Below are 14141 nucleotides of genomic sequence, written 5' to 3' on the forward strand. Positions count from 1 at the left end.
AGCAAGTACAAAATAGTCAAGCAGAAAATTCATTTGCTTCTTAAAAATGTTTGAGAAGAAAATTTCAGTGAACAATATTTGTTGGAATCACACCTGAAAAATCAAAAGCAATCTGAAAGCAGATGAAAGTGCTCAGATGATAGCTGAAACCAGTGGAAATTAGTAGCACTTGTGGAGGGGAATGAGATTGGATGGTTCCAGAAAATCTCCTTTTCCCACATGCCTCTTTGGTAGTCCCTCTCCTGCTTTTAAAAGATTAAAGGAAAGTGCGTGGGCACTTGAAGTGAGAAAGGAAACTCTTTGATTAGTTTTGATTCTTATTTAAGGACAGCAGTTACTCTCTCTTACTAGGTACTTTAAAGTTTTAAATAATTTTTACAAGGAAACCACCCATGTGTAATCAACAAAACTATAATCCTTGGCATAAATATGGAATATCATTAGTTTTAATTCAAGCATGGCAAATTTGAAAAACAATTAGAAGTGTAAAATGGAAGAATAAGCCAAGAGAAGATACTTAAAATGGGGAAAAATTTTAATAACTCCACAAAAGATTATCCAAATGGCCAGTGAACATATATTCAAGCTCATTATTACTACTCAAGGAAATAGAAATTAAAACCACAAGATACCATTACATACACACATATGAAAAAACTTAATAATTGAAAATGTGTATAAAGAGCAACATGATCTTTTATGTATTCTAATAGCAGTGAAATCTGTACTAGTTAGGAAAACTGCTTTGTATTATTTCTTAAACTTGAAGATATACATACTTGATGACAAAACATTTCTATCCCTGAATATGTACTACAGAGTAATTAACTGCATAAGTGTACCAAGAGACATGCACAAGAATAAAATTATGTCATTTGCAGGTGTAATGGTGGAACTAGAAAACATCATGCTAAATGATATAAGCCAATTCCAAGAAACCAAAGGCTGAATGTATTCTCTGATAAATGGATGCTGATCCACAGTGGGAGTTGGGGTAGGGAAGAATGAAGAACCTTTGGATAGTGCAAAGGAGAGTGAAGGGAGGGGTGAGGCATTGGGGATGGGAAGGACATTACAATTAAACAGACACTATTAGCATATATATATGATTACAGTACTGCTGTGACTCAGCACCATGTACACCGAGAGGAATGAGAATTTATGCTCCATTTGTGTACATTGTGTCAAAATGAATTCTGCTTTACTGTCATGTAAAACCAGTTAGGAAAAAAAAAATCACAGTACCTGGCACATAGTAGGTGTTCAATAAATATTGTTAAAATAATTTACAGAAAAGAATGTTCATAATAGCAAGTTTTATCAGTAATAGAAAACATTGTTGGGCTGTGGTTGTGGCTCACTTGTAGAGTTCTCACCTAGCAAGTGTGAGGCACTGGGTTTGATCCTCAGCACCACATAAAAATAAAATATAATAAAAGCATAAAAATTATCAACCATAAAAGAATAAATTACATCTTATGCAGAAAACTGGAAGAAAATTTAGTACAACAAACACCATTATCAGTGATGCTTACATATGAGAGATGACAATATTCTTTTGTATATATGTACCACATTTTGTTTATCTGCTCATCTATTGACGAATTCTTGGGATTCCTTCTACCTTTTGGCTACCATGCACATCTCATTTCGTAAGGATTAGTGGTGTTGAGTACCTTTTTGGCCCTTTTTGTTGAAAAATATCTATGTAAGTCCTTTGCCCATTCTCTAACCAGAATTTTAAAATAATTTATAAATAGAAATTCTTTATACATTCAGGACATGTATTGGAGACATGATTTTCATGATACTATTTAGTATTTTAGTACTAATTAGTACTCATTCAAAATAAGCTCAATTTCCTGTTACTTTGGAATGAGAATCATAAGAAATAAGGCTGGACTAGTTTGGCTTAAGGTTATCACTTTCTTTAGGAATATAAAACACAATATCAGACCAGATTTAAGCCACTGTTTTAATTTAAAGTGGCTATCTACTTCAGTGACAAGAAAAATCTATTTGTGAACTTAATATTTAAATAGTTTTTGAATTTTATTTCCCCAAAGAAGATACATTATATGGTCAGATGGGAAAACATTTATATAATGCGAAATTGTAGATATCATACATACACAGTTGCCTAAAATTTATTTTCAAATACATTGCTGAATTGCTGTTACTGATAGCAATACTTTAAAGTTCTTTTGTAGAAAACACTTTTCTTTTTTGTTCTTTACAAATTGGTCCCCTCCCATTGTTGATAATAAATCTTGTTTTTCATTTTTTTCCTCATATTAATTCATATGAACTCCTCTTTATAAAGATGAATTTTAGTTTTTAAAACATTCTTCAATCATTATTTAATAGGAAGAAAAAATAATCTCATTTCCCAATTTACAAATTCTTTATAATTTTATATTCACATGAAAATATCAAGTCTGTCCTTCATTGCTAAAGACATATGTACTCTCTGACTTCAGCAAATTTAGAGTAAGTATTGTTTCCTTTTTTAGGAGGTCTCTAGTTTAAAGCTTCAGGGGAAGGTGTATTGTTACACCTCCTAAACCTTTTAGGCACATGACTTCACTTCTCTGTGCTTCACTTCCTTTATTTGTGCCATGTTTATGATAAAAAGGCTTATCTTACAGGGATGTAATAAAGATTAATAAGCTAATGCATAAGAGAACATGGACAGAGAAATACAAAAATAGTCATCTTTCTTTGGTTTAATATCTAATTTTTAAGTGTTTATAGAATAAGTCATTTATTTTAGTAAATTCTGCCAGTTTTGGGGGGGGTACTTACCATGTGTAGGAACTCTAGTAAAAATGAATAGAAAAACTATATTTTAAGGTGTTTACATTTTAATGAAGAAAAACACTGAATTATAATATAAGTGGTTAATACAAGTAATATTATGAGACCACCATGGTAGAACTCACTAAATCTGCATAGAGCAATCAGATTAAAAATTCATGTGAATTTGTTGGGTGAATAATGATTTACCTAGTAAGTGTGTTTGACCTTAGTTATTTGAATAAGTCATGAAAGATAAATACTGAAGAACTATTTATATTGTAAATAGAAATGGGAGAATGTAGTAAAATTCTGACTTGATCTTATACTGAGGAAAAATATCCTAAAAATGTTACTGGGAATACTGACAGAACTGGAATATGAAATGTAGAGTAGGTAATAGATCTTTATTAACATCTAATTTCCTGAAATGTATCACTGTAGCGAGCTTCTGTAAAAAAAAAAAAAAAAAAAAAATGAAAGAAAGAAAAAAGAAAGGAAGGAAGAAAGGAAGAAAGAAAGAAAGAAAATACTTATTCTAAAATGTACCACTGAAATATTAAAGGCGTCAATGGGAAGAATAATATTTGATAATTTGTGATTCATTTGATTTTTTCATATATTCCAAAAATGATCTCAAAAGCATTCATAAATATTTCCTGTTCTTCTCCAAGGAACTGGAAAGTATCAAAAACTACTCTTAAAAAGGAGTAAAATGGTGCACACAGAATGATGAAGCTTGTGGCAAAATGTTAAAACAAATTACTGACCAAAATATATAGGAGTTTATGTGTTATTTATGCAACTTTTCTGTGAATGTGCTGTCGCTTCAAAAGAAAAAAATAAAGAGAGAAAAGGCTTACTTGGAAGACAAGTTCATTAAGAGCCATTTTAATATCCTACAGGCTAAGTTCATTGGGTATTTAGCAAAGCCAACATGTAGAAAGGATCTGGAGCCCATGAAAGAGTATGATTAATTTGTAAGTAGTTCAGTATGATAATTTGCATGTCAGTGTGGAAAATTTAGAATATAGGCTTTCAAATGTCTGTACAGAAACTAGCTTAGATATTCTTAAGCTGAAAATTTAAGACATATTTTGCAAATTATGGGATGAAGTTTATGCCAGAATCATGATTTATATACCAATAAATATAGAAAATCTCAAATTCTAAATATCTGAATTTTTTTCCTGCTTGACAACCTTTAATTATTACACAACTCTATTAAAAAGACATATGTTGGGGCTGGAGATGTGGCTCAAGCAGTAGCGTGCTCACTTGGCATGCGTGCAGCCCGGGTTCGATCCTCAGCACCACATACAAACAAAGATGTTGTGTCCGCCAAATACTAAAAAATAAATATTAAAAATGTTCTCTCTCTCTCTCTCTAAAAAAAGACATATGTAACCGTTTGGGTGGGCTTAAGCTAAGTAGACAGTAAAAAATTAGTATCATTGTAGCCCTAGAATCCAATAAAGATTAAATAAGTTAACGCCTAAGAGTTATGTTGAACATTAGTGGCAATTTAGAAATTGCTGTCAACAAAAACTGAATAAAATGCTTTAACCATTTCTGAAATCAATATCCATCTTTATTAAGAACATTTTAAAGTGGAGTTGAGAAGAAACATCAGAAATGTTAAAGCAGCAAAATAAGTGATTATGCTAGTAAAATTCACCCTTAAAAGCACAGAATAAGCAAGTGTTATATTTTTGGAAACTTTATATGGTAATTTCACCTATTTTTCCTAATACTTTAATGTTTTATTTCTTAGTCTAGAAATTAAGATATTACTTCAAGTGATAGTCACTTAAATTATTTTTATTGCTAATCTCTTAATAGCAAAACTTCTCCAGGTAAGTGCCTCTGTGTTTCATACATAGAATAATTATTAGGAGATGAATTAAAGTTAATGGACCAAGTTCTCAAATAATATTTCACCATTTCTTTACTGAGAAAAAAATATCCCTGAATGCTTTTGAGATATTGATTGAAATATGGGGAAAATATAAACTTTGCACACATTTTCTAGACACTTAAAATCATTAAATAGACTTGTTTCATTTTTTTTTCTGAAAGAAGTGATAATAATTTGTTACATTTGTTCTTGCATAAACATAGCTTTATATAATTTTATATGATATTTATGCATTATTCCACTTTGAATTTTTCTGTCAAAAGAGCTGAAATATAGAAGCATAAAAATTACCTGTAGTCTCATTATCTACAAGTAATTATTTTTAATAATTTGTTTTAATTTTTAATAGTTTGTTTATATGCACAAATATATTTAAAAACTCCACTTGATTCATTTTATGCAGTTTTGTGCTCTTATTTTACCCAGCTTTATACTGAGAACATTTTCCCACATTAGAATTTTTTGAAAATATTTTTTGACAGCTGCATAACATAACATTGCATTAAGTAATTATAGCCATGTGCAGCCATGGACCTGAATATATCATCTTAGGGGTTTTTTTGTTTGTTTGTTTGTTTTTGGTTAAAGAAACTATGTAGGAGTTCTGAAGTTCTGAGAAATAATGCCTATAATTAATGCCTAGAGGTGCCTCTTTCACAAAAAATCAGTTTTTAAAAATTTAGCAATTTTTCAGAGCTTATATGCAGTCACTGTTCTAGACCTGGAGTGTATAATGATTGATTTTTATTAAAAATCCCCTCCTTTATGGAACTTTCTAGTAATTTGTTCTGAATGATAGTTAATAACATGAGAATAAAATAATGTTTTGGTAATTTTATGTACTTAGATGTGATTCGTTCTGAACACTGAATCATTCCACTTTCTCTGTATCCTATACCATTTTCAGTTGAAATTATTTAGTAATAGCTATATACTTTTTGTTGACTTGTATTTTCAAGCAACAGTTTACAAATTTTCATAAGTAAAATGCTGGTTTCCTTAGAATTGCAGGTAAAGAAAGGAGAAAGGAAAGGGAATAATTGAAAAATTTTCTCAAAAAACCTCAAGACCTGGAGGAAATTTTAAATGATCCTTCTAATGCATCTCTTCATTATACAGTTGATGAAACTGAATTCTCCTGATGTAAAGTGGCTTGTCCACTGTCACATAGCTTGTACTATATGACAGCTCAGCACTATATTATATGTAGTCCATATTGTTTTGAAATTCAAGAAATATTTGGGTTGTCTGTATACCCAGGCCATGAAGTACACAAAATTAAGATGATTCCTTAAGCTAAAGAATCTGTTTTCTTTTTAAACATGAAGGTGATCGAATTGAATGAGATTATAGGCTATAAATAGTTTTGGTTGCTCAATGATTTAAAGTCTTATGGTCTTTTCCATTCTTGATTTCCTTAGTTTTATTTAGCACTATTTTTTTCTTATAGGTTTTTTTGTTTTGTTTTGTTTTTTTGAACGGGGGGTGTGTCTTGCTAATTCTGAGGCTGACCACAAACTCTTACATTCAAGAGGTCCTTCTGCCTCATCCTCTCAAATAGCTGGGACTACAGGCATTCTACTAGGCCTGGTTTGTACTTTTTTTGTTATTTTGGAAAATATGATTCAGAGCATCCTAAAATGGTGCTTTTATCTTTGCTCTCATTTGCCCTTCTTCAGCTGGTTTTTAGGTTAGTCGTTATAATCTTTTTGTTTCCATGGTTAGGCCACCAAAGTTTTTCTGTGATAGTTTATATAGCTTCTTGTTTATCATCCATAAAGAAATATTAAAAAGGCTTAATGACAGCCCTGCAAAGAACAAATAGTCACCATAATTAGAATTATTTGGGATTTCTTCCATTTTCTACAGAAAAAACATAAAAATCACTTTTTATATTTATTTTTAAATACTATAGAGATTACCAGATTACATATTTTTGTAACATTCTCTTTGAGGTATGTGCATTTTCACGTTTGTTTTTCCTCTCATCAAAAAACACTTGTCAGTTTGGCAATTTCATTTGTTCATGCTTTAAAATTAATGTTCTAGGATTGTGAAATACAATGAAAAAGGACCTAAAAATACATAGAAAGCAAATTAGTAGAATGAAAGGTTGAATTTGGAGTCAGATACTCTAGTTCTGTTTTGTTTTGCCACTGATTATAATATTGATCAGGTAACATTGATTTTTTAAAATATTTTTTTATTTCTACACAAGACATTTATTTTGTTTATTTACTTTTATGGGTGCTGAGGGCCTTGCATGTGCTAGGCGAGTGCTCTACCACTGAACCACAACCCCAGCCCCTAACAAATTGATTTTTATATATCAGCTTCTACATTTTTGTCTCAGTAAGATATTTTCTGACCTCTCCCCACAGTCCCACAAATTGAATTTCCATTGTATGCTGTCTTTAATGCATATACTTTCTCTTCAAAGCACTTTTTATAACTTGAATGTACATATTTCTTTTTTGTTTAATATTATCTTTCTGACTGGATTGCAATTCATGAGAGTTCATATGTGTTATTTATCACTACATGCCCTGTCATAGCTCATGATAGGCAGTCAATAAGCATTTGTTAAATAACTGAACTATATACTTACAACCGGATATAAATCCAATTTTTATGCTTTCCAGGCATAAAACTACAACACATCTCTTTCAGAAGTCCTTTTTAAAGAAAATCAGGACAATACAGTTTCCTATAACACAATACACCTCTTCTCTCTCTTCTCGCTGTCCATATATGTATGTATGAACGATTGCCAGGCTTAAGAAATTGCTGTAACCCTTATTTCTCACTCCATTTAATAATAGAGTTTGGCATTATACAGTGAAGTTCTACTTTTGGGGCCATGTGTTTCACTGATGTCTAGCACAGTGCCTGGCATGTAGTAAATAGTCAATGTACACACAAAAACCTAAACAGACTTCAATTAGTCATTTATTTTTGAAGGAACATTATAAAAACATGGCATGTTTTTATATATAACATTTTGAAAATGTATTGTTTTATTTAGAATGATCATTTATAAAAGTATAAATATTGAATTTAAGGAACTCAATATATTTATATTCAGTTGTTTATTCATGTTCTAGTCAAGATAAGACATTTACTTGTGATCTGGTCTACTTTTGAAAGATAAATATGTGAACATAATATCTTTTCAGTACATCTTGCAACTATTTCTGTGACTACATATATTAACACTTTTATAATTGGCTTCCAAATGACAAACACAGATGGCTGTAGTCTGAATTTTCAGCATGTTTTAGAATAAATGTTTTCTCAGTAATTTAAAGTGCATCATTTCAGTATCAGATGGTTATCTAATTGATTCAGATTTTTTTGCTTATCTGCTAGCTTGCCATTTTTCAAATTTAAAATAAAACTAAATAGCTATAAATAATTGAATACATGATACGATCTTATCCCTTTCACATTTTTATAAAACAGTAGTCTTACCAGAAAGCTATTATGGATATTATTTTTTATGAGAAACTTTTTGTTCTGTTTTGGTTTTCTTGATGGAGGAGGGAGGTTATAGTGAGAAGGATTATTTTTATGTTCTTATTCATTTATTAGCCATTTTTGTAGTTGGTCTATTTAATAGTTACAGTAATTCCAATCATATATTTCCTCTTTTTAAGGAACAAAGAAATTCACTTAGTCTCATTCTTTTATCTTTCACTTCTTAAGAGTGATTCAAGTAATTTGAAAATTGTTCATTTTAATTTTGAAACCATGGAACATTTTAATAAAGTAGAATTAGGTATGCCTTTTATATGATCTTGCTTAGTGTGGTGACTTTTCAATAAAAGATAAATTATCCTTTTAAAAAATTCAACATAGGGGCTGGGGATGTGGCTCAAGTGGTAGCGCACTCGCCTGGCATGCACGCGGCCCGGGTTCAATCCTCAACACCACATACAAACAAAGATGTTGTGTCTGCTGATAACTAAAAAATAAATATTAAAATTCTCTCTCTCTCTCTCTCTTTCTCTCTCTCTCTCTTTCTTTTTGCCGCAGTCCGGCTACAGCAAACTAGCCAGGGGATGACGAACAACTTGTATACGTTGATACAGCAGGAATGGGAGCCGTTTATTGTAGGACAGGAGCGGTATTTATACATTCCACACAGCTTATCTAATTAACATAAACTAGATACAGAAGTCAACCAATCAGGAATCTCCACACTTAATGGCTCACTGGCGTTATTTCACAAACCACTCACTCTGGCAAAATGCCAGGCGCCCATCCAGACTTGTTTACAGACTCTAACATTTTTTTAAAAAATAGATAAAAAATTCAACATATATTTATTTAATATTGCTCTAGGCTTTTAGTATATAGAAGTAGGGAGGAAAAAAGTCCTTGCCCTCATGGGGTTTACCTTCTGGTTAACTTTTCTGAAAAAATAATATGACTCTATAATGAGTAGTATAGGCCTAGAACAGTATCTTTAATTATGTTTGTAGAAGTGATTCATTCTAAATACTATAGTGGAACTATTTCTACTTTTTATTCCATATCTGTGCTTCTTTTTGCATTTAGTAACAGATATTCGTATTTTGGAGGTTTTTTTTTGTTGTTGTTGTTATTTTGTTGTTGTTGTTGTTGTTTAAATCAAACTTTCCATTCTTTATTTATCTATCTTTCATGTTGTGCTTATGGTTGAACCTGGGCCCTGTGTGCTTGCTAGGCAAGCACTCTACCATTGAGCCACATCCCCAGATCTAAGTCATTCTTTCTATAATGCAAAGATAATATTTTTTCCTTTGTTATATATTTGACATTTGAATAAATATTAGATATAAATTATTGATATAATCTAACACTTGGAATTTTAAGCAAAATCTTCATCTTTGCCTTGATAAATTTTGCTGACTAAATATATTCTGATGCAGAAACGTGATATTTCAAGAAGTATCTGAAATTGAGTATAAATATTATAAATGTCGTTATTAGTATTTATTTTTTGGCATTGCATTCTCTCTAAGGGATGCTTTTAAATAATTCTCCTGGATTTCTGATTCTATTTATAGATAAAGTATTTGCCAATATTCTAGTTAGTTTATTTTTAAGAATGATCTGCTATGCTCCAAGTAGTTCAAGTACATTCCAGCAGCTTAATAATGTGAAAATAGAGGCAACTGGTCATGCACCTGTTCCTCAACACACTGGGTAGTTACTAAATTACTGGAAAAAATGTTAAATGTGATATATTTTTATACTCTGTAAGTATAATCATGAGCTATTTCTGACTTATGAATTAAATATCTTTATTAAGGGAATAGAACTTGTTTATATGCTTTTCTTAATCTACAGCAGATAATTTAAGTATAAAATGTTATTTATAAATAATGTATTTGCCACATATTTTGATAGTAACATTAGCAAGATTGCTTTTAGTACTTTAGATAATAAGAAATTTATTTGCTGTCTTTGTAAGTGGTCTGGTTAATAGTTTTGGTAATTCTAGGCATATATTTCCTCTTTTTAAGGCAGAAAGAAACTTACATGTGGTCTTCTTTTTTCTCCTCTTAAGAGTGATTCAGGAGCTCAAATTAACTTTAAGTCTTTGTCAGTAGTTGCTTTATATAAAAATCAGAAAACTTACTGTATTTAAAAAAATACAGTAATAGCTCAGCAATATGTCTTTTGCCTAGCATATAAAAGGCTGTGGGTTTGATCCTCAGTACTACATAAAAATAAATAAAATAAAGGTATTGTGTCCATCAAAAAAAAAAATTCTTAAGAATAAATAAATAAAATGTAAGTGAGCAATAGGAAAAATACCTGTAATCTGAACTCCAAATGTAAACTAAAGTTGTTAAGGTTGTAGTTTTCCAGAATTTACCTATGCCTATGAATATAATGATGTTTAATTCATACTGGATATAATCATTGAAAGCTATGAGCCTGAGACTTGCCTTATCTTTTAAAAAATGAAGTGTAATTTTCCTTTCATGAAAAGAAATAGATATGCTACAATACTACTTTATACCTGCTATTATATCACAAAGTCTTTAATAGCAATTGCTTGCATTGGCATTTTTACTATAAGTTCACCATAATTAGTTCTAGTGTTACCTGGTATATAAAGTGTACTTCTGATTTTAGGTGGTAAGAAAATATTTTAGGTCTTAAAAAACTTTGGATAGTATAGTAAGAAAGTTTTTGCCTTTTTCAGTTTTCTTTCTGCTTATGATAATGAAAATCTGTTTGATGCTTGTCTCTCTTTAACAGTCTTTTATTTTGTCCATTTTTTTCATAGCCTTCAGCAACCTCTTACTAAAATTTCAATAATAGATTTATCATTTCTTTTATTTTCAACTTATCTCTTAAAAGAAATAACAAGTGATATTAACTTTCAATTTATGCCAGAGATTACATCTCCTCTTAAAATAAATTTAAAGAAAATACACTGTTTAAAATATGTTAAGTAAATGATAACGTATCGTTGACTAGGGTTTGGTACAAATTCTGATGATGACAGACAAATGATAAAGGGTAGAAAACACTGCTGTTTAAGTTTTTCCCACTATAAATATGGTTGCAGTGAGCATTTGTATAGCTAATAGGCTAATTATCTTTTTTGTATAAAAGATAATTATAGACAATATCTTTTGTATAAAGTAGTAGAACAGAACAAGTGTGTTTGGAGCTCCTTGTTTTTGTGTGTATTTTCATATAATCTTAAATCTAGAGATTATACTGTGAATGAGAGTTTCTCTATTCCCCTATTCTAGTTATAGAATAGTTATTCCCCTAACTCAGCTAATTTCCTCTTCTTTAGACTTGACATGTTCATTTCTTACCCCTCAATATTTAATAAGTTCATTCACAAGTACCTAGTTTTACAACCTTTACAACCCGAATATTCAATCCAATAGTTATTCTGAAACTGTGAAGTCATCTATATTATTATCATCGTTTTAATTTCATGATAGTTTGATCTTTTAAAGAAAGTGATCCCAAAGAAAAATTATCATTGATGTTAATGATACTTTTTTCCTGTAGCTTGCCCAGTTTCGACAAAGAAGAGCTCGATTGGATGGACAAAACCCTCATAAGAAGCCAAAAAAGGAGAAAACCTCAAGCAGTAAAAATGATGTTCATGGCTTGAATATTGATCAATCAAAGAGTGAGGAGATGTTCATCAATAGTTCTCAGGGTGTTGGATCAGCCGTGATGCCTGACTCCACAATAATGAGAACTTTAAACAATGAAGAAATGCTTAAGCATGAGCAGGTCTTTTGTGTTGATGTAAGTATTCATCCAGATTTTAAAACATTCTACCTCTAACTAGAAAGTAGTGGCAGTGAAAAGTCATTAACATCCACCTGAGGGAAGCTTGACAAAGTCATTGACTTTTTAGCATCAAGAACTGATGATTCTTTTAAAGAACTTGAACTTTTCTGATGGCATGTTAAGGATTTACTTTTATTTAAAAGAGTTACATGAATTAGAGGAATGGTGTCTTTGATGCTTTTGGCTTACAGATGACATCTACTATATATGTAAAATTTCTTGGTTCTTTTGTATTTATAACAATGCCTTGTGATAAATTTTATATGCATTATTATAAGTCATTATAATTCATAATGAAATGAAATTTTTAAAGATTTGGATAATTTTTACTAGTTTTTTAATAGTATTTTTGTGAATTTTCTATCTTTGTTACTAACAGCAATGTCTTAGTAAAGCAGAGTTTTTTTTTCTTTTTGGTAAAGTATGATATTTAGCAGGGGAAAAATGTCATAATTGTAATCATGTTTTACTTTTGTTGTAGCCAGAAAGTGAGATTTCAACCACAGCAGATGATTACACTTTGGAGGTAAGACTAACATATCCCAATTAAAAATGTCATAGATAAAATTGATATTTTTTTGAAATTATTGATTGTTTGTACTTTATTTCTTATAAATTTATATGCTTCTGTATATATTTAATATAATTTAAGGTAACATAATATAATATAAATGGATTGAAAAACTGAAAATTATATTTTACTGCTGTATCTTTTTCCAGTGGTTAGCTAAAGTCTTAACTTTTTGAATTGCTTAATCCTTAATTATATAGCAGCCCTAATTTGGTTTTTAGGAAAGTGAGTCTGCATTCTAGGATCCATGACCATTTTAAGATAGCCATTTAGCACAGTAAAAATTTTATAATTTGTATGATTTTTATAGTAATGCTTTTTACAAATGTTTGAATACTAGTGTGTGTGTGTGTGTGTGTGTGTGTGTCTGTGTGTATATACACACAGACACACACACACATACATTTATATATATAAATGTTTATTGGAATTAATGTTGCTGTAGTGTTGTGCGTGTGTGTGTGTGCATGTGTGTTACTGGGCATTGAACTCAGGGCCTTGTACATGCTAGGAAAGCACTTTGTCACCAAGTTACATTCCCAGCCATTTTTAAGTTTTATTTTAAGATAGATTCTCACTAAGTTGCCCAGGCTGTCTTTGAACTTGTGATCCTCCTGTCTCAGCTTCCTGAGAAGATGGGATTAACGGTGTGCATCACCATGCCTGACAATGATGATTTTTATTTTAGGTGATAAACTATAAAATAGGCATTGGTCTCTTAAGAAATACCTGCCTTCTTTATATGTTTGCAATAAGTATCACTTTGTTATATTATTCTTTTTAGATATGATTGTCATTTCTTTGCTCCCAGATTTAGAGTACATGGAAAATTATTCTTTACTCTGAATGTTTAAGCAACTTAGTATATTTCACAAGTCTGAATTTATTGTAGGCTTCTAATAGAAAAACCATGTCCTGTTTTTAAAGAGAGAGAGAGAGAGAGAGAGAGAGAGAGAGAGAGAGAGAGAGAGAGAATGAATATGAATCTTTTTTGTAGATGGACACAACACGATGCCTTTATTTTATTATTATTATTTAATGTGGTGCTGAGAATCAAACCCAGGTCCTACCCATGCTAGGCAAGCACTCTACCGCTGAGCCACAATCCCAGCTCGAAAAACTATGTTTTTAAATTAACATATTACAGTTTTTATTTTTGTTGTTTGAGTGTGGGTGTGTGTTTGTTACTGGGGATTGAACCCAGGGGTGCTCTACCACTGAGCTACATTCCCAGCTGTTTTTATTTGAAACTGACTTGCTAAGTTGCTCAGGCTAGCCTTGTACTTGCAAACCAGAATTATCTCAACTTTATCCATGGTGTGGTTCTCTGAGGACCTGCCTCTGAACATCTGCCAAGAAAATGCTCCAGCAGAGCAACATCTTGAAAGACATTCACAAAGACATTTTTAAAATTTGCCTTGAGCTTTTTTCTGAGCTGGCACAAAATAAAGAAAACTACAGGGAAAAAAGTCAGAGGCATTCACTTAAACTCTCTAAAACCTGGAAGCTCTGAGGACTCTCAATAACTACTGATGC

The sequence above is a fragment of the Callospermophilus lateralis genome, unplaced genomic scaffold (genome assembly GCF_048772815.1).
Source record: "Callospermophilus lateralis isolate mCalLat2 unplaced genomic scaffold, mCalLat2.hap1 Scaffold_45, whole genome shotgun sequence".
Classification (NCBI taxonomy): Eukaryota; Metazoa; Chordata; class Mammalia; order Rodentia; family Sciuridae; genus Callospermophilus; species Callospermophilus lateralis.